This window comes from Hesperophylax consimilis, chromosome 15 (genome assembly GCF_061612785.1).
Source record: "Hesperophylax consimilis isolate HC1 chromosome 15, BYU_Hcon_1.0, whole genome shotgun sequence".
NCBI lineage: Eukaryota > Metazoa > Arthropoda > Insecta > Trichoptera > Limnephilidae > Hesperophylax > Hesperophylax consimilis.
In genome coordinates, this window is record NC_142850.1 from 22,171,719 (window position 1) to 22,196,265 (window position 24,547).

Below are 24,547 nucleotides of genomic sequence, written 5' to 3' on the forward strand. Positions count from 1 at the left end.
ACTCAATAAATTCGCAGTACACGTAGAATTTGGAACGATTTTCCGTTTTTTTGATGGAACTGGAGCAGGTGTTATAGCTTCAGCTACCGCAGATTGCCGAAGTTTTTGACGGTCTCTGTATGCTTTACAACGTTCTGCTGCCGTTTTAGCTTGAGGTTTGGGAGGCTTTAATTCTTTTTTCCGCTGTCTGTACCGCCTGTTGGCCATTGCTTTGATTGTAACGACATTCCTACATCATATTTCACTGTTAATATAATCTCGCCAATATATTAAACAATCCTATTCCAACAATACTACTATATTGTGAAATATTTATCAACTCTTATAGGTTATATTTACCTTATGTTAATGTCATCACTGTGTGAATCAGACTCTCCTCTTCTTTGGTGATTCTCAGGGGATATTTCCTCTTGTGCCACTGATGTGTTCATCACCTCTATCTCGTCACTACTCATTTTTAACACTGAAATTCTGTACCAAACCGTATGAACCACAATCAATTACGTATTTCACTCGTATTACACTCACGACGCAGTATACTAACCAAGCAGCTGATGCTTGGCGTGGCGCAGTTCGCTGGTGTCTGAGAGAGAGGAAAGAAGAGAAGAGAGAGAACGTTCGTGAGCGGCTCCCCCACCTCAACAAGCGCATATGGTGAGAGAGGGACAGTGAACGGTGAGCGGTGGTGGGGGTACCCGCATTTTCGTGTCGATCCTGACTCGGTTTTACTCCGTCCCCGAAAATCCATTACGCGCCTAAAGAAGTTTCACTTCAAAAATATATTAAATAGTAAATTAACGCGAGTAAATACTACGGCAAAGTTTTCCGATACAAAAGCAATATTCATTAATTCCACTACTGAACAGTACACTTGGACTTTATAAATATATAAATCGTAAATCGTTATTCGAAAATAAACGTTATCCCATTGAAAAGCTATCAAAGCGGTAGTGAAATACTCCCTGTGTGTAGCCAATATGAATAGTGCTTTTGACAGCTATCAAGAGGATAGTAATAAAGCCCCTGATGCTTCATTATTTATCTGACGTGTTTAGGCATACTCCGTGATCACTAAAATCACAGCTCCTTCCTGAAACTCTCAAGGAAAATACTGTGTTTTATTTACAAAAGTTTACGTAAAAAATGGTTTTTAACATTATCGTTTGCAAGGATACCACATTTAATACAAAACATTTTATACAACATTTGCACGATATCTAACATACGTATGCTTACTCCTAAACTGACAGCAAATTTAAAAAAAAGAATCAGAAGACAGTTTTAACAAAAGACTCTTTAGTAAACCATCTCCCATAGCCGCTGTGCCCACATGATGCACAGATGGGGCCTTAAAGAGGCGGCGATGTGTGAATGTGGTGTGGTGCAGACCATCGAACATGTGGTCAACGAATGCCCGCTCCATTCATTCCCCGGCGGGATCGATGAGGTTCACATGGCGACGCCTGAGGCCCTAGACTGGCTCGCAGACCTAGATTTCCCCCTCTGACCCCCCCACCATACGAAAGAAGAAGAAGTAAAAAGAAGTAACCTAATCAACACTGGATATTATTATTATCTATTAATATTTCGTCTAGTGTTTATTAACATTGGTTTTAAGCTTGGGATTTCTGAAAACGGATGTTTTATACAAGAAAAGCGCCAAAAAACTTTGGTGCAGAATTTATTAAATACTATGATCCTCGAGATCTTAATAACTACTTACGAATATTCTCAATTCCATCTCTGCCTCCTGATACGAGAATCGATCCTGCTAATCCCGTGAAAGGATGCCCTCCATAAATAGGAAACCTAATTATAAATACTGGGGTCCTTACCGACAAGGGCTTACGTGGAAGATTATCCCGCCACGTTAAAAAAAATGGACTAATCCTTCGCGTGATACGAGCAGCTCTTCTGGAAGAGTGACCCCCGGAACCAGGATTACAGGGAATTAATTCTCTAGGGTCTCATAACAATGCTATTATCGATGGTATTGGTAGTAATTGGGTTTTTTCGGAAAATTTTATTCAATTATCAGGGAATTTTAAGGTGTGTAGTACTTAAAGCCTGAATTTAGAACTAGAAAGTATATGTCCGGATATATATATTTTTTATTTTTTTCAGACGAAAAGTGATACAAAGTTGTCGGTTTTTTCTTCCTAAACAAGATAAGTAAAGTTCAATCAGCGGTACGACGCCAAAAATCTTAAATTATTATTTAAACACTCTTGATTCAACACTCAAAACTTAATCTGAAAATTACTTTGTAGTCTGCAAACTCAAGCAATAGTACCTACAAATTATTTTATTTATAACAAACAAGGCATCTCTCAGGCATCTCCGATTTCTCCCATCATTCCGTAATGATATTTATTTATTTATTTGCAAAAACAGTATAAACCAGTACATTGCAATATCGGTAATTAAAGATTGCAAAAAAGTGAATAACAAATACATTCACAAGTGGGACAAAAAAAAATTCAAATTTAGGTTTACAATGTTTGATGTTTGTCTTGAATAATATTTCACATTTAAATACGTTGTAGGACATGTGGAAAATATCCACATATCCTTCGAGGCAGTTAATTAACCTAGTGATTCTTCCCTAGGGCATCACAATTGGTAAGTTAGTTCTGCACCTAGGAAGAATAAAAAGCCTGTTTACAATACTGTACACCACAATTTTAGTGTTAAAAAATTATATTTATTTTTTTATTTTATATTATAGAAACAAACAGTACATGATTTACAGTGCTGAAACAGTATAAAGGAATTAGATATTTCTTGTTGGGTACCTATGATATGTCTCCTTGTAATGTCTGGTAAGTTGTATGTTTATTGCTTAATTACCAGGTGTCGTGTGCAGTATATAGGTTTGTGTGTGTGTGTGTAATTTATATGTGAGTGTGTGTGTGTATTTATAAGTGAGTATATGTATGCGCATTGAACAGTTTATATTATTGACATGATACCACGTTTGAATTTGGGCAGTGAATCTGAAAAATGTCAATGTTTGAGTTTAGACAAATATGATTTAGAGTATGAAGAGCTCGTTTAGTTGGCGAATTGGATGCTGCATTTGTTTTATAGGTAAACGTGTGGAATAGCACTGTATATATATATTACATCGCCTTCGTATCTCATTCCAGTCCAGATATATTGTTCTTTGTGATAAGTATTCCCCGGTCGTCGCCGACTTATTCCAACATTGAAACCACTCTCTTAACACTCTTGGCACTAGTAAAAACAATTTTTTTATTTTTTTATTTTCATCGAAATCTAAATTCAATTAATTTCGAGTTTTGCGAGCGCATACATTTGCAGGCTGAATTTTTATTTACTAGGAAGATATAAATTCTGTACGTTTAGCTTGGAAAATTTATAAGGTTTCCAGTGCCAGTAAAATCCTCAAATCGTTATTTATGAATTCTACAAAATGCATACCAAAATGTGTGCAAAAGTTGCAGTTTGAAAAACATTTAAACTTATTTTAGGACGCTATTACCCAAAATGCCAGCACCTACTGTACACGTGTTTCTTATTGACCTTAAAATCTTAACCTTTAAGAACTTTTATCACTGGAAACCTTATAATTTTCCTAACTACAGGTACAGAATTTACAGATCGTCTGTAGTAATCATTGAATGAGCAGACAAAAAAGTGTGTATTTTTGAGTGCTGGCTATTTTTTCACTGACTTAAAAATAATAGTTAAATTTGGATTTGAGTAAATATATATAAATATATTTTAATAACTTAAATTTGTTGCATTCTAATATTTTTTTACGTGAAACCGCACAAAAGTCCTAACAGCTCCAAGCCGTTTTTTCTCAATGTACATTCCACTCTATCTGGGACGTGCTAACATTAGTTTAAAGGAGTATTGTGGAATAACAAAAATTAAATTAAATTTACTTGCGCACACCGGGATTTGAACCCGCGACCTCTGGCTTGCTAGTCGGGAGTCTTGCCCCTCGACCGTGGAGGCAGTCGTACGCTAAATATGGTATTTTCCTCTTAGAAGCAAATGGCATAAACCATTGGGAGTTTTTTCAAAATAACTCGTAACAAAGCAAAATATTCCAAAAGGCAATTTGATTTGAATTCCTTAACGAACCGTTTATTGTCAAAATCCCACGTAGACTTATGAGTCTTGTGACAGACATTGAACATTTTATGTCACAAAATAACTGTGATAGAAATAAAACATTAATGTCTCTCCCTCCTACGTCTGAGAATTTTAAAAAGTTGTCTATTTAATTTTTTCTTTTTTTTATTCTCATCGAAATCTAAATTCAATTAATTTCGAGTTTTGCGAGCGCATACATTTGCAGGCTGAATTTTTATTTATTAGGAAGATATAAATTCTGTACGTTTAGCTAGGAAAATTTATAAGGTTTCCAGTGACTAAAATCCAATATAATATAGTAATGAGTAAGATCAAGAAAGGGACGCTTAGATGGTTTGGGCATGTAGAGCGAATGAGCGAAGAAAGGAGTGTAAGGAGAATATACGATGCAAATGTGAATGGTAGCAGAAGTCGGGGACGCCCGAGGAAGACATGGCACGACCAAGTGAATCAGATACTTGAGTCGGGCCATGTCAAGAGTCAGAACAATAGAAGAGTATGTATGAGAGGATGTATGAATGTGAATGAGGCAAGGAGTGTGTGCCAAGACCGAGTTGTTTGGCGGTCCGTCCTCTCTGCCTACCCCTGCGGGGAAACGGCGTGATGGTTAGTTAGTTAGTTAGTTAGTCTATTTAATTTTATGATTCAAATTTTTGCAGGATGGTATTAGGGTAGATGAGTCCTCTACCAGAAACAAATTCTATCATTTTGACACTTGCTGTATTCGAGAGTACTAAGTTCTTTAGAAATTCTGTTTCATAATACGATTTCTCAACAGCTAGATTTATTTTACGAAAACTGGCTTCGAAAATGATTAAGCCTACGTGAAACATATTGAATGATGTTCCACCAAAATAAAAAAAAGTACCAGTCTCTACGAAATTTGTGTCTTAACAGTTTACACTTTGAAAGCTGGTAAATTCAACATCAGAATATAAATATTTAAAATTAAAAGTTTAAATTTTTTTAAATACTTATTTTTTAAATATATCTTTTTATATCAATTAATGGATTTTAAGGTAAGGTGAAAATAATATAATTCAATATGTCCATGGCGGAATAACTTATTGAGTCAAATCTTAAAGTAATAAAGAATCACTTAAGTCAATATTAACAGAAATATGACACAGAAAAGGATTCGCATGTATTAAAACAACTGATTGACAAGGCAGAGGTCTTGTCCCAGTTCCGACCGAATCCTTGTGTTTTTTCTGTATCAATTTTTTTGTTTAATTGTTAAAATGAATTGTCTTGATATGATGATAATGATAAAATATTACAATTTGAAGTTTTACGTGATAAGTTTTTCCACCATAAAAAATATTGATCACTGATCCAAATTCATGATGTGAAAATTCAATAGGTGTCGCATATAAAAAATGAATATACTTATCCGATACACTCTCTAGATTTAAATTTAATTGGGTATAATCTTGCAATCACACATGATGCGTGAAGAAAATGCAACCAAAAATATGCGTTTAGGAAATCAAGTTATTATTGGTGACTGAAAATGACAAATCAGCTCTGTGGTGAAAGCACTACCCCGGCAAGGCGAAGGTCCTGGGTTTAATTCCCAGATGCAACATAATCTTTTTGTCTTATCACATTTTTCGTTTGAGTGTGGTTAATATTATCCTCAGTGATTTTTTTTTTTAAAGACTGATTCATATACTCGGGTTACGAATAACCTAACAATATTTGAAAATCTCCTGCTACCACCACAGCAAGCGAAAAATGTTGCTTGTGTTGTGAAGACTTAGCCAGCTAAGGAATTGAGCACATTATGTATGGGTGGAACCCAAAACGCGATGTCAACTCAGCCATAGGCCGGTCAAATGTAAAAAAATTGTAATTGTTATTTGTGAAATATTCTTGAAATGAGTGAGGAATTCAATTGGCGTATCATTTTTGCTTTCTTTCACTAATCTCTTTTTGCAAGGCTTTCTATAAATAAATTCTTATAAAATATAAAATCGTAAAAGTTCGTCTAAGTTTTAACTTATTAATAGTGTTAACAATAAGATCACGTAGTTTTTCAATGATCTTTTCAATCTATTTTTTTTATTCTTCATTGTGATGTTTACATCTTGTCTTGGTAGGTACTAATAAAACCAATCGACTTTATTCTGCTCAATTACTATGCTGTAAATATGAAGACCCATTTCCATGAATGTCCAGGCGAAAATAACCTTATTACAAAAGCTGTGTAAATATTACCGTAAACAAAGGTGTTCTATTTCCAAGTCCTTCAGAAATTTTACCAAAATAAACGTTTATAGGAGAATCGGGATGTGGCACATGTTCATTAAGATAAGTTATAATTACACTTCAAACAGAATTACACAAGTCATTTTGTTCTTTCCAAATGACTTAATATCTGGGACAAGAGAGACGATAATAAAATGATAGTTTGAAAAGAATAAAATCTGGTATATGTGTATAATGTTTATATATATTAATAACGCGGTCAAAATACCAGATTTATTTAAGCAAACGATATCTTTCCATTCCAGAATGGCTCAAGTACTTATAGACGACAATGGTTATTCCAACCAATAAACTGCTAATTTATGTCATTATTATGGGACGTGCTTGATCGGGTATCCGATACCATTACTTTTTACGACGTATGTCCTAAGAGTACATTTTACTCAAGGACGTCTGTATTTTCTATCAGATTTTTTTCCACACTTTGCCAAAAAAATACGTGTTTTTGGTCTGACGTTTGACTAAGGGTGTATTTATTAGTGTGGGTCCGATAAGTATTTTTTAAAGGTATTGTGTTTTTTTATCGAGGCCAACTGTTATTGAAGTGGATTTGTAAAGGTACGGATACTTAAATTGTAAAGATTTATTACTGGAAGCGTTGTTTGGAGATTTTAAAACATTTTCAGGGGAAGCTTCAGGTTGGCAGATAAACACACTGTGGTGAAAAATCATAAATCAAAAGCGAATTTATTTTGACGTTATGTTCGGTGACAATGAGTTTACAGCAAGAAGTAATGGATGTTTCTATAGACCATATCCCTTCTACTAACGCTTATAACATTCCTCTTTACGAGTATAATATAACAGTTGCAACTCTTATTAGTGTAATAAGAAAAAATGTTAATTATCGACTAATTAGTCAATATATACAAAACTAATAACTCCATGACTCTGACATATTTAAGGTTAGGTACTAAAACTGTTTCCATAAGCCTTTAGGAAAAGAAGGACTTATGTTGTTAAGATAAGGTGTCATTTCTTATCTGCTTTGAGTATTGAACTTGCCTAGTCCGACTGCTAACCAGAAATTATTGCCTCAAATTATAAAGGTTCGCGTGGAGGAAGATTAATAGAATAAGTACAAAAATTCAACCCGTATTAAAAAAATATGATAATACATCTATTTGTATTAATAAATGTTTTAAAAAATTAGGGAAAATTTTTTTTGGTCTGACTGAGGATTGAACCTTTCTTCACAAGGACCGGCTCTTAACTGCTGTGAAATTACAATAGTATCTTGAACGCTCTAGCGAACCATTGTAGGTACGGCGTACCGTACGCGGTGTAACGTACGTTACACAGACCTTAAAGAAGAGGCTACGGATCATCGACTCCCGCGGGATTATAATTAGCGCCCTGGCCTTGAAATTCAACCCTGGCCTGCACTCCCCATGCGCCTAGACCCTGCGACACCTGTGCCGGTTTGCGCCTCGGCCCCGCGACATCCTCGCCGGCCTTTATCTCCCGCGCATCTTCCGACTAGGTCAATTATACCTTCGGCTATCCTGCTTCACATTGGAGTGCCAGGAAGACTCTTTGCCAGAGCTAAATACATCCTTAAGCCCGGTCTCTACCAACTCTGTGTCGAGCCACCGACTTCGCCTTGTATATTGTTTATCGCCTTGACCACTCCACCGCTGTCATCGTCGCTTACACATGGTGTCATCGTCATCGGTCCGGAGTCATCTCACAACTGCACTGACTCAAATAAACGCTGTGATATCATAACCTACATCTTTCATTGTCTTCTTACCACATCCCCAAATATTCATTCAAACAAGAAAACAACATCGATATCCATATAGATGTATTTACAAAGAGGAAACAAGAGATCATAATTCACATTTATTTTATAGTGGAAAAGTACTAGTCCGAGCATATACAACTGTAATGATCCACAAGAGCTTCGCCAGCTTTCAAGCTAGAGGGGGGGGTTATTTTTTTATAGAGCTTACAAGGAAGGAACAAGGAATTAGTCGGATAAACTAAAAATATTTACATAAAAGCTAACATGTACCCGGTGTTGCTCGTGGTTGTGAACAGGGCCGTCTTAAGTCGTGAAGAGGCCCACGGGCTTACGTATAAGTTAGAGGGCTTCCTTTGAAAGCCGAAAACCTACAGAAAAACAACAAACCAAAAATAATTTTATTGAAGGAGTTTGCGAAAAACAGTGCTATGCCACCTAATCTTGATTTGGAAACGATATGTATGGGAACATTTCAAAGTATAATATAATATAATAATTGAAAAATATACATAATAATGCTATTATCTTTTTGAATAATTGTTACTACACATTGAACGTATAAAAATATTATGATGGAAAACTATTTACAACTCTCACAAAGAAATGGGAAAGCGCCGCAGGCGAAATTTTTCCATGGTCTCCCCAATTGGGGTAGGGATGTGGTGGGGATAAAGGGAGTGGAATATGGATTATTGCAACCACACACAAACGAAAAAAGTGCCGCAGGCGAAAATTTTTCTAAATCGAAGGGCAACCAAATAAATGCTTTCGATTTCTATTTTTCGGAAACCTCCTATTTTTCCCCCTAACCAATAATAACTCTAAAATCTTTTAGTGTTTTCTTACTGAAATATTTGATTATTGTTTAAAATTGAATCTTTTAAAACATACCAGTTAAGGCGAAGCTTAATGCTAAATCACTATTTTGATTAATCTTTATAACGAATTGGTGTACATTGTTAATACCAAAAAACATGCTTTAGTTAAATTGAAAGTTTTCCTATCGTTTCGCCTGATTAGAATACAAATAAAAAAATAAATTACTCAATAAAAAATACATATGTAAACTACTAAATTTTTTTTTCGATAGAAATGTATGAACGCGTAAAGGAAACAACTTAAAAAAAAGTATAATAGCTAAGATTATCTGTGACAGATTCACTTGATTAGATTTTTTCTTTCTTATAAAATTATTTAAAAATAAATAAAACCAGTTTTATACTTGAAATCGAATGTTTTTCTAGACTTCGTTTGCCAAGCGATTTTAATGCCTATTACCTGTTATATAAAGTATACCAAGAATGAACACATTTTTGGCTTGTAGCTTCTTAAATTAACATTAATTGGACAAACGCGTCGGATTCCCCCCCCAGGCGTCGCGAGTTCAAACCACAGTAATCTTATTACTACATTATTGAACAAACAACATTTTACGCTTACTTAAAAATTTAAAAAAATATGTATAGTGCTGTGTCCTCAATGCGTACATTTTTGGCACCTAGCCAGCGCCTCAACATTGGCGCCTTATGGCAAACTTAATGTATTATTTCCTCATTCAATTTCTACCATTTTCATAGCATCGCCAAAGATGAATTTTCCCTTAAAATTAACTTAATTTGAATTGAGGCCTCGTGTGTGGAGTAAAATAATTTAAGCCTTACCCAAAGGTTCAAACCCTAAGTCAAGGCCTTTCGGGCCTACGCAGAAGTCCGGCCATGACCGAGACGACGCGTTACGTCTGTATCTGGCAATAAACCTAAAACATTTACTATGAAAATAATAGATTTTTTTGGTTTTGGCACCAGCTATAAACACGTTTTTTTATTAATATTTTTAAAATCACTATTTTTCTGACCCTCCCTGTTGACTCCCTTATTAACACATAATATATTATAACTATCAGGTTAGGTGATATTACGAATACTCACCAATCAACTTTGAAACGGTCATATTGTGTTAAAATATGCTTTTTGATCAGTGATATGAAAAAGGTTTCAATTACTGTTATCAATAGGTAAATTCATATACTAAATGCGGAATCTTTCTGTAAGTTCAAAACACAAGTAAACTGAATTATAATGTGTTTTTGACCATCTCTTTGTACTATTGGATATATGGATTTATGCAAATTTCATCTAAAAATTTGCTATTCAAAGATTTTTCTGTTTTGATTTAAATCTCATAACGAAGTTACCTATGTCCTTTTTACGCCGTTTTTATCAGAAGAAACCGATCTTTATTCTTTTAGCAAGATCAAATTACTTCCATTCAAACCGGCTCTGAATACATATATTAAATTCGTCGTTTTTCAAAGGTTTGCCAATAAAGGCATAGTGACTTGGCAAGAACACCATTCTTTATTCGAGTTATCCTTTGTCATTGGAACTTTTTTTGGAGAGTGGTTAGCCGTTGGGTTATCCACCCTGCCAAGGATACGATTCAGCACAATTTCAAACTTAAGAAAATAATGGCTCTCCACAAAATTAAAAATGGGATCATCGTTCTTTTGAAGGCAACTGAATCAGCTGTAAAATAATTTTAAAAACTATATATTTCTTTCTTCAAAACTTTCAAACGAAAATTTGTTTTTTTTTTCCTTTTGTATTTTGGGAATACAATTTTTTGCTATAATAACGTATTTGTTATAAAAGTATCTGCTCAGTAGCTACGCCGTTGAAGAAATGCCGTTTTTTTTACTGAAATGTTATATTATATGTATTATTATGGCTTACAACTTATAATACATCAACCTACAGTTGTTGAAGATAACACTCGTTTTGGTTTCTCTGTCGAACAGCTTTAAATTGATCTGTATGAAAATGTAGCGGCAAACTGAGTTCTAGAACATCGATATATGCAATGCGCATCGCATTGGAACCTACGGAGGCGAAAGCTCGCCAATCTATTTGGGGCCGGGATGATTCTCGATTCTACCAGGCCATTGTTGAAGAGTGGAAGATACTACCAGTATCGCCCTGGTGTAAGACCACCATTCAGAATTGAAACGTTGCTCCAAATGGCTTTGGCCGTGTTTAGTGACTAGATCTGAATAGCCAGGTACTTCCCCACCTTCCTCTTTCCCTTCCCCACTTACCTACAGCCTCACAACATCCCCCAATCGGGGATGCCATAGTCTCACTGGCTCCAGACGGGAGCAGTTGGGACTCTTGTGAGGTATTCACTATAAAAAAAAAAAAAAAAAAATTGTTAGATAGTTACCTTTTTTAACTTCTGCGGAATTTAGTATTGTGTTTAGTATTATTTAATGATTGTGGATATTGCAGCGAATGTTGAGTCGGACACAGTACTCGCGCAAAAACATTTATTTATTGCATCTCACCATACATAAAACATGTTTTTTATCATAACAATCAACTTCACTAAGACAAAGCCTGTATCAGGGTTAACAATTTACATTTGAGTGAAGCAAACATAGATTAATCACAAATATAAACTAATACTACATACAATAACAAAATATTTCAAGAAGAAAGAAAAAATAAGTTACAGATGAGTTACCAGATTGGTAATTTGACAGTATATTATAACAATATTTGAACAATAACTAATCACTAACCATTATTCCCAAGAATAAACAAAGTAGATAATAAAGACAGCTAGGGTGACATTCAGTTTTTAGCAAATGGGACTTACATAAAATCTTATTTTGTAAGAAAGAACAAGGATGAAAAAATATAAACACAATCGTCAGTCAATACAAACATCTTAACTAACTTTTAAAATTAAACTAAGGAATTGGTAGACATAATTTGATTTGGTAGAATATTAATCAAAAGTGGTGCCGGATATAAATAGTTTATTTTACCCAAAAAAGTTTCAGTATTTTGACATTAGTTTCATGCATCAAGTTCCAATCTTGTTTTACGACTTCAGAAAAGAAAATTATAGAAAAAATTCTCGGTTGTTTCAGTTATTTATTAATAATAAATTTCCCTTTTGCTTATAACAAAGCAAGACAAAGGACTGTTTTTCAGTGATTTTTCTCAAGAAAATCAGCAGTGAATACATAATACGCACCAATAAACATAACCTTACTCTTTGTTCGTATCAAATCTAATTGCGATACCTAAAGATTCCATTACAATTCGACATTTTTCCTCAAAATCAAATGAATCGGACAACATTTAATCCATAATTTATTTTTTGTCAGATTCAACTTTCTCCATCAAAATTGGGAATGGAATCAGCCCCTTGCGCTGTCTATTGTGATGCTAATGAGGTAATGGAAACCTGATACCAGAGGTGCAAAATTTACATATTTGAATAAAACTGACAAACAATTCGTTGGTTTACTTTTTTAAAATTCCCGTCGTATTTCAATTCGTTAATTTAATATGTATGCCTGACGAATCAGCAAATAGATTAATAATTTTATTTTTATCGTTTAGGAGAGGTTTGGAACATTAGAAGCAGGATACACAATACTGGTACGATTAAATTTATTATTTGGTTTGTGTTCAGAAAGGAAAATTTAAATATATCTTTTCAGAAGGTTATCAACATTAATATTATTAAATTATATAAATATAATCATATTTATACGCAAAAATAATACTCACGCACCTTTATACAAACATAGGTACATACATACAATAACAAAGATTTACTTCAAATTCCCAAAAATTAATGCATACTACTTTCGGACAAAGAAATTTTAGGTAGATTGCAACATGATTGTACAATACTTTTCCAGAAAAGATAAAAAAGTGATTCTCAAACAAATTTCAAAAAGAACATTTTAATTTGGATAAAAAGTAATAACAGGGCCTTTACCGGTGCCCTCACCCAAAGTCGAATCTATTGATGATACAAAAATATTAAGTGTTTATATTATAATATAAGTGTAGGTATACTCACAAGTATTTAAACTAACACAGGCTAGCCACTAGCCTACTGAGGCAGGTTATGAGAATCCTCAACTTTATATAATTGTTTTGTATTCTATCTATTAACAAGTTTGCAGTTGCAAATTTATTAAAAAAAGATATTATTATTATCATAATGTTGTTTAATATAAGGATATGCTGTGATATTTATAAAAGAATTTTATCAAAAATACTTGTATTAGTTTCATCACATGTAGATTCGAGTACGGGAAGCCTAGTTTCCGAAGTAATTTTTTTACTGAGTGAACTTTTTTGCTTTCTGAAATTTTTCAAATGATTCATTTGTTGTGTTCAGTAATATATTTTTTTTTAAATATATTCATACGTAGTTTGACCATTTTCGTACGCATGACATCATAAGCACCTCGCTTTTGTCAGTTAACAGTAAGATCAAACCAAAAAAAAATATTTTTTATTTAGGAGATTTTCAAACTTTTTATTTTTAATGAAAAATTAACATTTCCGGGTTACGAATAACCTACAAACGTCAATATTCGAAAATTTCCTACTACCACCACAATAAAATTTTGCTTCTGTTGTGATGGAGGACTTAGCCAGCTGAGGAATTGAACACACTATGCCTGGGTCGGACCCAATCGTGATACCAACTGACAACAACCACTGACCCACAGACTCAAAACTTAGACAGTTTATAAAAATTAGGTCAGAGATAATTATGTACCTATTTAAAATACAACAAATAAATAAATAAACCTCAGTGGTTACCCGTGTCCAGCTTACCACAAAATTGCCAGCATTTTTAATGCACGTGGCCGGAAAAACCCGTGAGGTAGCAGTTTGAGTACTTCTCACGTTTTTAATCGCTAAATAACGATTTATCAATCGTACGTGTAATTTTATATAATAAAAGTAATATATTCCTGATTAGCTTGTGTTGATCTATGTGAACATACATTATTAAAGCCATAATGTGTTTCACCCAAGTTCCTTATTACTGTGATGTTTTATTATTTTTTTTTGGTAAAATAATGTTTCTCAATTAAAAAAATAAACAATTTTAAATGAAAATAACTTCGTCGATAGTGAAAAATTCACTTTTAGGTGTCATTTAATAAAATAATTTTTTTTTACAACTATTTAAAAAATATATATTATTTCAAATATATTAATTGCAATGAACAATTAGATCCGAACCAAAGAAGAAAGGAAATGAAACATGGGCCATACTAGTGTAAATCGCACCCTATTCACAGCGGCGCTCCCTTTTATTTCAAGCTACATAATGCGTTGGTCGTAGTTGGGTAACAGTCACCACACTTTCATGCCATATCCCCTCTGTGCCTCTTATCTACGTTCTGAAGTAAACCGTGTAAAATTACTAGAGCAGAGTTTAACAAAATCCCTTTCAAAGAATCTAAATAAAACTAGACATTGTTTAATGTGTTCCAAATAGACAGGTTGAAAAAAAAAGTTCTTCTTGAAACTAATCGAACATACTTTTCAAAACTTTCCAAAGCCCGTTTCGGACTTGGAAGAGCATAAAAGAATTTTTAATAACTGCCTCCAGCGGATGAGGAAGCTTTTGTAAAGTTGATAAAATTTTTGAAAATGCATTAAAACTTTGGACTGTTTGTTTTTCAAGTGCAATTGAACTTTTAAAATTCTTTTAAGTGGAGGCAATCACCTGAGGCAACACTAAAGTTCTTAACATAGACGGCTATTGTAAATTGGTCGTTTTTTATACGCATCTCTTTGAAAATCACTTTTGTTTTCTTGAATGAAGCGGAAATTAAACCTCTTTCCAACATCCAATCGAGCTGAAATTTGGCAGATAGACTTGCTGGCAATGACAATGCATTTTTTTTTTTTTTTTTTTTTTTAACTTTATTTATTTTCATTTCTTTACACATATTATACATATTAATAGATAATATAAAATAACACAATATAAAATACCAAATAGTTTACAAAAGAAATGAAAACCCACTAAGGCACTGACTGCCTGAGTGTGGGTAATATAAAACGATTACTATATTTCAAGTACCTAAAGTATAATGTACATTAGTAGAAAAAATTTTTTTTTTGTTTATAGTTATTATAAAAAGTAAAGAGAAAAACATTATGTACAATAATTTATAAAGTTTCAGCAAGTGAGTTGTAGAAAGGATAAATAAATTTATAGTAAAAGCGTTTCAATATCTGCGTCAATCAGCCATAATTTTACCTCTTTAATATATTCTATCTTTTTGTTTATCATTTGAGTTTGTAGTGGTAGAAGGTTAAACGTACGAGGACCAATGAAACTGCTATGCGTCTGCATTAATTTAGTTTTGGTTTGGGGGGTGTAAAATATATTATTTGTTCTTTTGCTCATTCTGTTTTCATTTATTTTGAAATTGTTTTTGTTTTTAAATAGATATTTCATAGTTTGTAATATAAATAATTTACGAATGTTAAATAATTTAGATTCCTTGTATAATAGGTCGGTCGAAAATGTTTTATTTTTGTTATATATGACTTTAATTATGTGCTTTTGAATTATTTGTAGAGGCTTAATAAAAGTATCAGGTGCACCACCCCATCCTATTATGCCATAAGTGATTGCAGATTGCACCAGAGAGAAGTAGATCATTTTCAATTTTTCAGCGTTTAAAATTTCCTTGAGTCTATAAAATATGTAGGTTAGATATCTTAGTTTAGAAGTGGTTTGATTAATATGAGATTTCCAATTAAGATTAATATCTATTGATACTCCTAAATATTTTATATTTTTGACATTAGCGAGTTCGTTGCACAGGAAGCACATTTCTTGATTGCAAGTTGTATTATGGATTCTAATTTTAAGGTTGTCTTTTGGTTTGTTTTTGATGTTTTTATAAAAAGGTAAGTAAAATGTTTTGCTGTAGTTTAAGACAAGTTTGTTGTATTTTAACCATTTTGAAACAAGTGAAATACATACAGTTGCATTCGAAAAAGTTTCTGTCCAATTATTACCATCCACTATTATTGCCGTGTCATCGGCGTAAGAAATAATTTTACCAGGGATTACAAAATTACATAAATCATTAATATAAATTAAGAATAAAATCGGGCCAAGAACAGTTCCCTGCGGAACTCCGTTTTTTATCTGTGTTTCTGAACTATAATTATTCCCAATTTTTGTTTTTTGTGTTCTGTCTTTAAGATAGTTTGATAGTAATTTTAGTGTGTGTTTTTTGAAGCCCAGTTGAGTTATTTTTTTAATGATTAAATTATGATTAACGGTGTCGAAAGCTTTTCTTAAATCTAGGAATATGGCAAGACATTTCTTTTTTTTATCGATAGATGTATAAATATTTTTTGTCAATTCATATATGGCATCCTCAGTGCTTAGATCTTTACGAAAGCCGTATTGGTTTTTCGATAGAATTTTATATTTTTCTAAGTGTTCAATGACTCTAAATTTGATGCATTTTTCGAATATTTTTGATAGGTTTGAAACAAGGGATATTGGTCTGTAATTGTCTAATTTATGCGTATCCCCAGATTTATGAATAGGTATTATAGTGGAGATTTTAAACTGTTCTGGAAAATGACCATCTTTGAGGCATATATTAAAGATATGTTGTAATGGCGTTAATACATGTTGTTTTATTTTTTTTAATGTATCACATGATAGGCCATCATTTCCCTTAGAGTTGGATGGTTTTAGGTTATCAATATATTTTTCAATTTCTAATTTTCTATTCTATCAACTGTTGGTGGCACTCACGCATACACACGAGTACACACGCATGTCCCTTAAAGTCGACGAGATTACAGCAGTTAATATTTGGTTTTATCCAATGGGGATTAATTTTATTTTATTTTTATTTTATATGGTTTTATTTGATTTGGCTCGGTAAGTAGAGTTGGTGACTCTAGTTCCTTTAAGGAAGGAAGGAAAGTACAATCCTCAGTTAAACAAAATACACTCTTTTTACGTTTTACAAGACATTTGAAAATAGAAGTAGGAAATGTTGGAAAAAAAATGTTTTTAATAGGTTAATTTTGTAAATTATTATTTTTTTTACAAGGCAATTTTTTTTTCACATTACATGGTCAACAGATTTTGCAGTACGAAATTTTGTGCAAAGTTACATGTAATGTAAGCTAGTGATTGTGTACAGGAAAAGAGTGCTCTTTAATATAAAAAATAAAAAGTGTACAATGAAAACAATTATATAATCTCTTTTAAAATTTTTATTTTAGTGTGAAAATTAAACTTTAATTTCTAATCTTTATTTTTAGTTTAAATTTATCTTTATTTTAATGTTGTTTTTTGTTTAAATGTATAAATTCGTATATTTTAAAATGGGGGCCTCAGCACGGGTAAATAACCCAGTGAGGCCAACATTACTGAATTAAGATATGAAATACTGTAAAATAATGTATCAATAAAAAAAAATTAAAAAAAAATTTTTTTTTAAGAGTTTAAAATAGGGAAGAATAAGCATGCTGAAACGTGAATAACAATTTTAAACAAATTATTAAATTACCAACGTAAGTAATAAAATAAGTATTATATATTATTTTATGTAAGATTTTATAAAAGATATAACTCAAAATAAATTTTAGTTACACAGTTAATGTCACCGCGCTGTATGAGATACAATCAATAATAGTTTTTAATTTAAAGATTAACTAAAAATAGTATAACTTACATTTCGACATGATATATATTGCATATAAAAATTTCCATAGAATCTTAAGATTTTTCAAAAATATAACATTATTTATTACTGCGCAATGAATTTGGTTGTGTGTTTTAAGCATTTTGAAAGTTGAATACTTCATAATTTGTTTCTGTTCTTATCTACCCGGCATTGCCCGTATTCATCACTAAGAAATATTAAATATACTACAATTCCAACTGTTCCCTACTAACCGGAGCCGGTGAAACTATGACATCCTAAATTAGGATATGATCTGTTGAAGTGGAGAGGGAAGGAGATGAGAAAGAAAGTTTATTGGGACCTTGATATTCCTATCTGGTCACCAAACACGGCTAAAACCATTTCATGAAACAACGGTTCATTTCTAAAAAGTTTTCTTTTACCAAGGGGATACTTTGACTGATTATCTCGTTGAAAGAGGGATTTATAATCCTTTATTCATTAGCTGAATTTAAATTTAACGTAATATTTTGATCGTATCGTTCTAGAATTGATGATTTTGCCATCTTTATCACAGAAATAATTACTATTTTGTGGATCCATTTGGACCAAAAACAGCTTACAACAAACAATCTTATTAAATTTAGGTACATATCTAAGTGGTTTGGTTAGTAGAAATGAAAATATCTTCATCAAGACATCAACACGAATCAAAAAATGAAAAGAATTTTTTCAACGAAGCTGCAAAACAGATTCCCGTAAAGCCTTAAGTGATTATGTCTTTCCGCTACGGCGGCTTGGACCAAAATCTATTTCCGGTTGCCGCCGTGAGAGCTTTGTGACTTCTTCCCCACGTCATAAACAGCCCCCCGCAAGCAGGCTTCTATTACATAACGGCGGAAGTAGAACCTGTGATTTGACAGGAAAGTTTCAGAACGGAAGCGGAAATCGCAGCAATAAATCACTACCCCCGCTGAACGCACGATTTTTTTTTTAATGTGGAGCGGACCATTCAATTAAAATTAAGACTTTGCTAACCTATTAAAGTCATGTTTTAATTGCCGAACATTTTTTTTTTGAAAAGAAAGACAAATTTCCCGAGTTACAAATAACCTGACAATATTTGAATTCTTCCTACTCCCATCATCGTGAACCAAAAATGTTTTTGCAGTGATAGAGAACTTAGCTCGCACAGAATTTAACTCACGAGACCTGGATGAATCAGACGCACTTGTCGACTTGGATACAAACCGGTCAAATATTTTGCTATCTGTTTGTAAGATGATGTGTTTGATCTAAATATGTGTGATATATATTTTTTAAAATTTGATTTGACGATCTCTGTGGCAAAGTGGTAAAAGACAATTACAGGGACCTTTTGACATCTCTAACTGGTCTCTCGACCCATCGCCTTTCGCCTAGACACACTGATCCCTAGATTCCTACACCCACCTCTCATACATTTTCCTTCCCAGAACTTCCTCTCCTTAAAAAGACCGTCCACACAGTGTCCCGAAAGATGACATACTGTTTGGGGTTAATGTAAAAAATATATATTATATTAAACTATCAACGCTATAAAGTTTTTGAATGGACGAGTTCTTTATGAAGTGGATGTATACATTGTATACTTCTTGTTTGACTATATTTCCACTAGGTATTCTGAACATTATATTTCTATGGTCTTCTTGTTAACTATATTTCCACTAGGTATTCTGAGCACTATAACTTCGATGGTCTTCTTGTTTAACTATATATCCACTATGTATTTTGAACATTATAACTTCGATGATATTCTTGTTTAACTATATTTCCACTAGGTAATCTGAAAATAATGATTTCTATGGTCTTCTTGTTTAACTATATTTCCACGAGGTAATCTGAACATAATGATTTCTATGGTCTTCTTGTTTAACTATATTTCCACTAGGTATTCTGAACATTATAACTTCGATGATCTTCTTGTTTAACTATTGTTTCTGCTATCGTGGTACGAGAACACGCCGTCAGATGGAATGCAGGAAAACACTTCTTCTTCTTGACATATAAATATATTAATTCACAATATAATTGCAGAGGATCTTATTTTCCTTTGCTCAAACTTAAACTGAAAGAAATAATAATAATAAATAAACTATATTTCCACTAGGTAATCTGAACATTATAACTTCGATGATCTTCTTGTTTAACTATATTTCCACTAGGTAATCTGAACATAATGATTTCTATGGTCTTCTTGTTAAACTATATTTTCACTAGGTATTCTGAACATCATAACTTCGATGATCTTCTTCTTTAACTATGTTTTCACTAGGTAATCTGAACATAATGATTTATATGGTCGTCTTGTTGAACTATATTTCCACTAGTGAAGTATATTATTAAATATCGGAACATTAATTTCACATATAATTTTGTTTCGTTTTCAAGAATCCGCCATAAAATACCCTTTCGGGCATTGATGCATGTCTTATTTAGTCAATGCTTTTGGGTTATTGATTTCGATCTGACGTCTCAAATCGGGTCTAAACGCGCATTGAATTTACTTATTGAAGCATTAATTGTTTGATTTGTTTTCCGTTGACAAGGTATTACTCTGATTCGAAATAATATCAAATATTAATACGACCTTCCGGAATAAATTTGCCGATATTTTCCACGACAGTAATTTTCAGATATGTAGGTATTTAGGAATATATTATATTAAGGAAGCGTAAGCGTTACTTTTGCTCTTACGCAAAATATCACATGTTTTTCATGCAGAAATTGCAATAATATTCTTTTCTCTTTATCTCAAAGATGCCTACGTACTTCTAAAGCAAAAATCTTTGTTTTTTTCAAATATTCTGATAGTCCATACAAAGCGTTCTCAGGGGTTATATAAAAACTGCATTAAACTTCAAAATCTTGTGCTTACGAACCCTATTTTAGTCTTAACTTTATTGTATTATTAATTTCATTAGAAAATTAATGTAAACCATTTAAGTGTTTGAGTCTGAACTTCGCAAAATAAAATAAAACAAACGACGATGTTTCTTGTCTTGCATAAATCACAACAAACATAACTCACAATACCCAAGCAAACAGAAAATTATTTTTTTTAAATCCAAAAGTTAATGCAAAATTTTACTACGGAATTGTGCTATTTTATTTTTTGAAAACTTTTTTTTGCGTGTTAATTGTAATTATTAAAAAAATTATCTAACCCTACTTACAGAGTTAATATAATGATGAATGAAATGAAAATTCTTAAAAAATTTAAAGATTAATGAAAAGGTAGAAATTTTGATTTGTATCCAATAAATTTGTGTTCCATCGTCAATCGTTCGTTAGTTAATTATTTTTTTAATCATCTTTATTTTTTTATTTCATATTTGATTATAATAGTAGAGTTAACATAGAAAAATAATTTTTTTTAAAATTATTATTAACTCACAAATATTTGCCAAAGTTACCTCTGAGATCATGAAAATTGTAATTCTTTAATCGCGTATACGTTATAATTTAAAACACAAATAAAGGAAGTATCACATACTAGATATTTGCATTTTTATTTATTTATTTATTCAAAAAAACAGTTTTTAACGTAAAAAACGTACTCTGCACATCTCACTAGGGCATTCCTGTATCAAGATGTGCAGCTTTACAATTATATCATTTAAAACAATACATATATGTAAACTTCATACAATAATAACATTAAATTTAAACCTAAAAAATAAAAGTTTATGACACGGTCGTTTCGTGACCGGTAGACAAAAATAAACAAAATTTTAGTAACAAATGTACGAAAAATAAAAACAAAAATGTCAACAAAAGAAGCATTGGTAAGTAAGTTGACAACAATAATATTCTTCTGAACTAAAGTACAAGGTACCTGTGCTGGCTTATCAGACACAAGCATAAGGTAACCAACCATACTAACAATTACAACATGGATAGTATGAATAATAAATTATAAGAAAAAATTAAATAACTAAATAAAAATAGGTAAATAATAACCGATAGGTAAGTAAATAATATTAATAATAATTTAATAAAAAGTAAGTAAGTAAATAAATTAGCTAGATAATAATTAAAGTAAATAATAATACGAGAATTAAGTAGATAGTAATAAGTACATAATAATAATAATAAGTAGATAAATTATTGTTATTATTATTCACTTATTATAATAATAATAATTACAATAAGAAAATGATAATAACAAAAAGTTATTTTAGAAGTAAATAAGTACCTGCGCAGTAAGTAAATAAGGATTGAATCGAAACAGAGCTTCCATACGGAATTATGATATAAGCGACAACATGGGTGATCCAAAATCATCACTCTCAGCTAGTACAGAGATTTTGACCATTTTCTTGAATGAATTCAACGTAACTATATTTTTTTTATATTTTGTCCAAGCATATTATATAGCAACGGAGCTTTATATGATAAACTCCTTTGTCCGAAGGATGTTCTGGTATATACCGGCGGATACATTAATGAAGAACCCATCCTAGTGCTGCGCACTTGTTGAGATCTTTTGGCAGTAATAGTGTTGTTGAAAAATTTACAGAGAGCCTGTATTATGTACAACTGCCTTACTGTCATAATTTTGCTTTCATTATATAATAACTTTGATGAATACATAAAATTTCTCTTATACATTATTTTTAAAATTAATTTTTGCGCAACATTCAAAGGCTCTAGGGTAGCAATACCTTTGGATAAAAAAAAACTTCTGAATTGGATCTTTCACTAGGCCACCAAGAGTATCTAAGACTTGCAATCGTGCCGAAAATATCTTACGTACATACATGGTTTTAATGGAGGTACTACTCCTCCCCAGCCTATGATTCCGTAGATAAGCAAAGAGTTTAAGAGTGTATATGTATATATATATATAATTGTTTTTCAACGAAAACATAGAAAATCAGTAGGAATTGGACAGCTAGGATTGGGCGGTTAAAAATGTAAAATATAAATTAATAAATTTCACCGGAGACTAAGATTTCTTTAACGTTTTGACTCCAAATTTTGTCAGGAATCACTGGTTAACGTAAGTCCACTACGTCCACCTTGTAACACCTTGCATGTGTAAATGGAATCAAACTGATCTGAAATCTACCTTCTCAACTGAATCACCTTTTAAATTGTTTCCAGTACCAAATGTCAATGCCATATTTAAGCAAGCTTAGATTATAAAAATATGCAAAGAAAAAAAAGTAACAAAGAATACCAAGAATTTTGCAAACTAATCAGAAATGGAAATCAATTTATAACACCTAATTTGAAAACAACATCATTGCAAAACCATTATATTTATCAAGCCGTAAAAAACTACAATAATCTCCCTTCTGAACTTCGGTGTATTGTCAACCAATCAGAATAAATAAATTAAATATATATTTTTTTAAACTTGAATTAAACATGACATTGAAAAATCTATATTCTATCCAAAAATATTATTATAACATAAAACTAAAAGAATCGTGGCTCCCTTATCAGGCACAAGAACTCCTCTTTTCTGATAAGGTATATACATAATCAATGATGATATAAACTAATAATGTTGTTAAATATTTATGTATCTATATTAAAAATATATTACGATTACAACGTTCAGATTCGTAGTCGATGATCTTAACAGGTGGGCCACAGAGGTCGTCAAATATCGAACGGTTCTTGAAATAGCATTACCCGCGTGAAGTGACCAGATCCGAATAGCCAGGTACTTTCCCAGCATCTTCTAACAATTAACTTTTTTTATTATTTTAATGTATGCGAGCAACCCTCGTTATCGCTGTAATAACAAAATGTTTTAAAAGAAGTTCCTATTATTAAACTCGCTGGAACGACGGACAAATTAAAATAGTCCCTCCCGTTCTGTGATTGATGAACTGGAGGGAGGTTTAACTTTCTGAGTGGATATAACATTGTTCGAGAATTCGTAAGGTGGGCCTTTGAAATGTGTTCGAAAAAACTTTTTTATATTATCCTAGGCTAATCACGATAATTCACATCATATATTATAAAATAAGCAAAAAGAGATGTGGTATGGAAGGTCACAATTTAAGGCGTATGGATACCGCCGCCCCGGTAAGTTTACTTAAAAAACCAACTCCTCTGCGATAAGTCACCTTAAGTGGTTCACTATGTTTGGTGATTTAGCAAAGGCACACGGAGAATATTGATCCTGTTAAGAAAGTGATAGTATGCCAATTTACTGATAAAATGTTAGTCATTCAGAATATATCGAGAACACGTTTTTTTTTCCTAATAAATATCATGATGGAATGCGATAACATCAGTACGTCAATATCAATATCAGTATTTGTATGAACACGTGTTACGCCGTCCTCATAAAACACTCGATTTTTTTTTGATTTTTTTTTTTATTATTTTTTACATTTTTTTATTACATATTATTATTCTTCTACTCCATAAGTTGGGCTACAGGAGCTTGCGTTTATGGGAGGAGTATTTACCTATATTTCTAATGATTTTTTAAACAAAAATCAAAAACTTATGATATTAATATTAACATAGGTACACAAATTAGAAAAGTGTGTTTTTAAAGATGATTAAAATAATATATTATTATTTTAATTATTTTAACTGATACTTTGTTAGGAACTCTATCAATTCATTTATTGAAGGCCTGCAGTCCCGTTTTTAACAGGAAAAAGATTTTTTTTCAATGTGAAACCGCACAAGAGCTTGCTGCTCTTGTCATACTTTTGCCATAGTCTCACTGCTCCCTTCTGGGGCCAGTGAAACTATGGCATCCCTAATTGGTTTATGTTATAAGGTTTCAACTCTTCCTGCTTCAACTTTACTTACTGTGTCCATCATCTGCCCTGATCATGAACAATGTAACGCTGTCCGAAACGCTCGGCCAACTAAAAAGAAAG

At 32.2% G+C, this 24,547-nt stretch overlaps 1 protein-coding gene across 1 annotated transcript in view; it reads left to right on the plus strand.

Annotated features, from left to right (window-relative positions):
* Positions 1-24,547, plus strand: part of Dop1R2 (dopamine receptor 2) — a 421,695-nt gene that overhangs the window by 104,009 nt on the left and 293,139 nt on the right. The gene's annotated exons all lie outside the window — the stretch shown is intronic.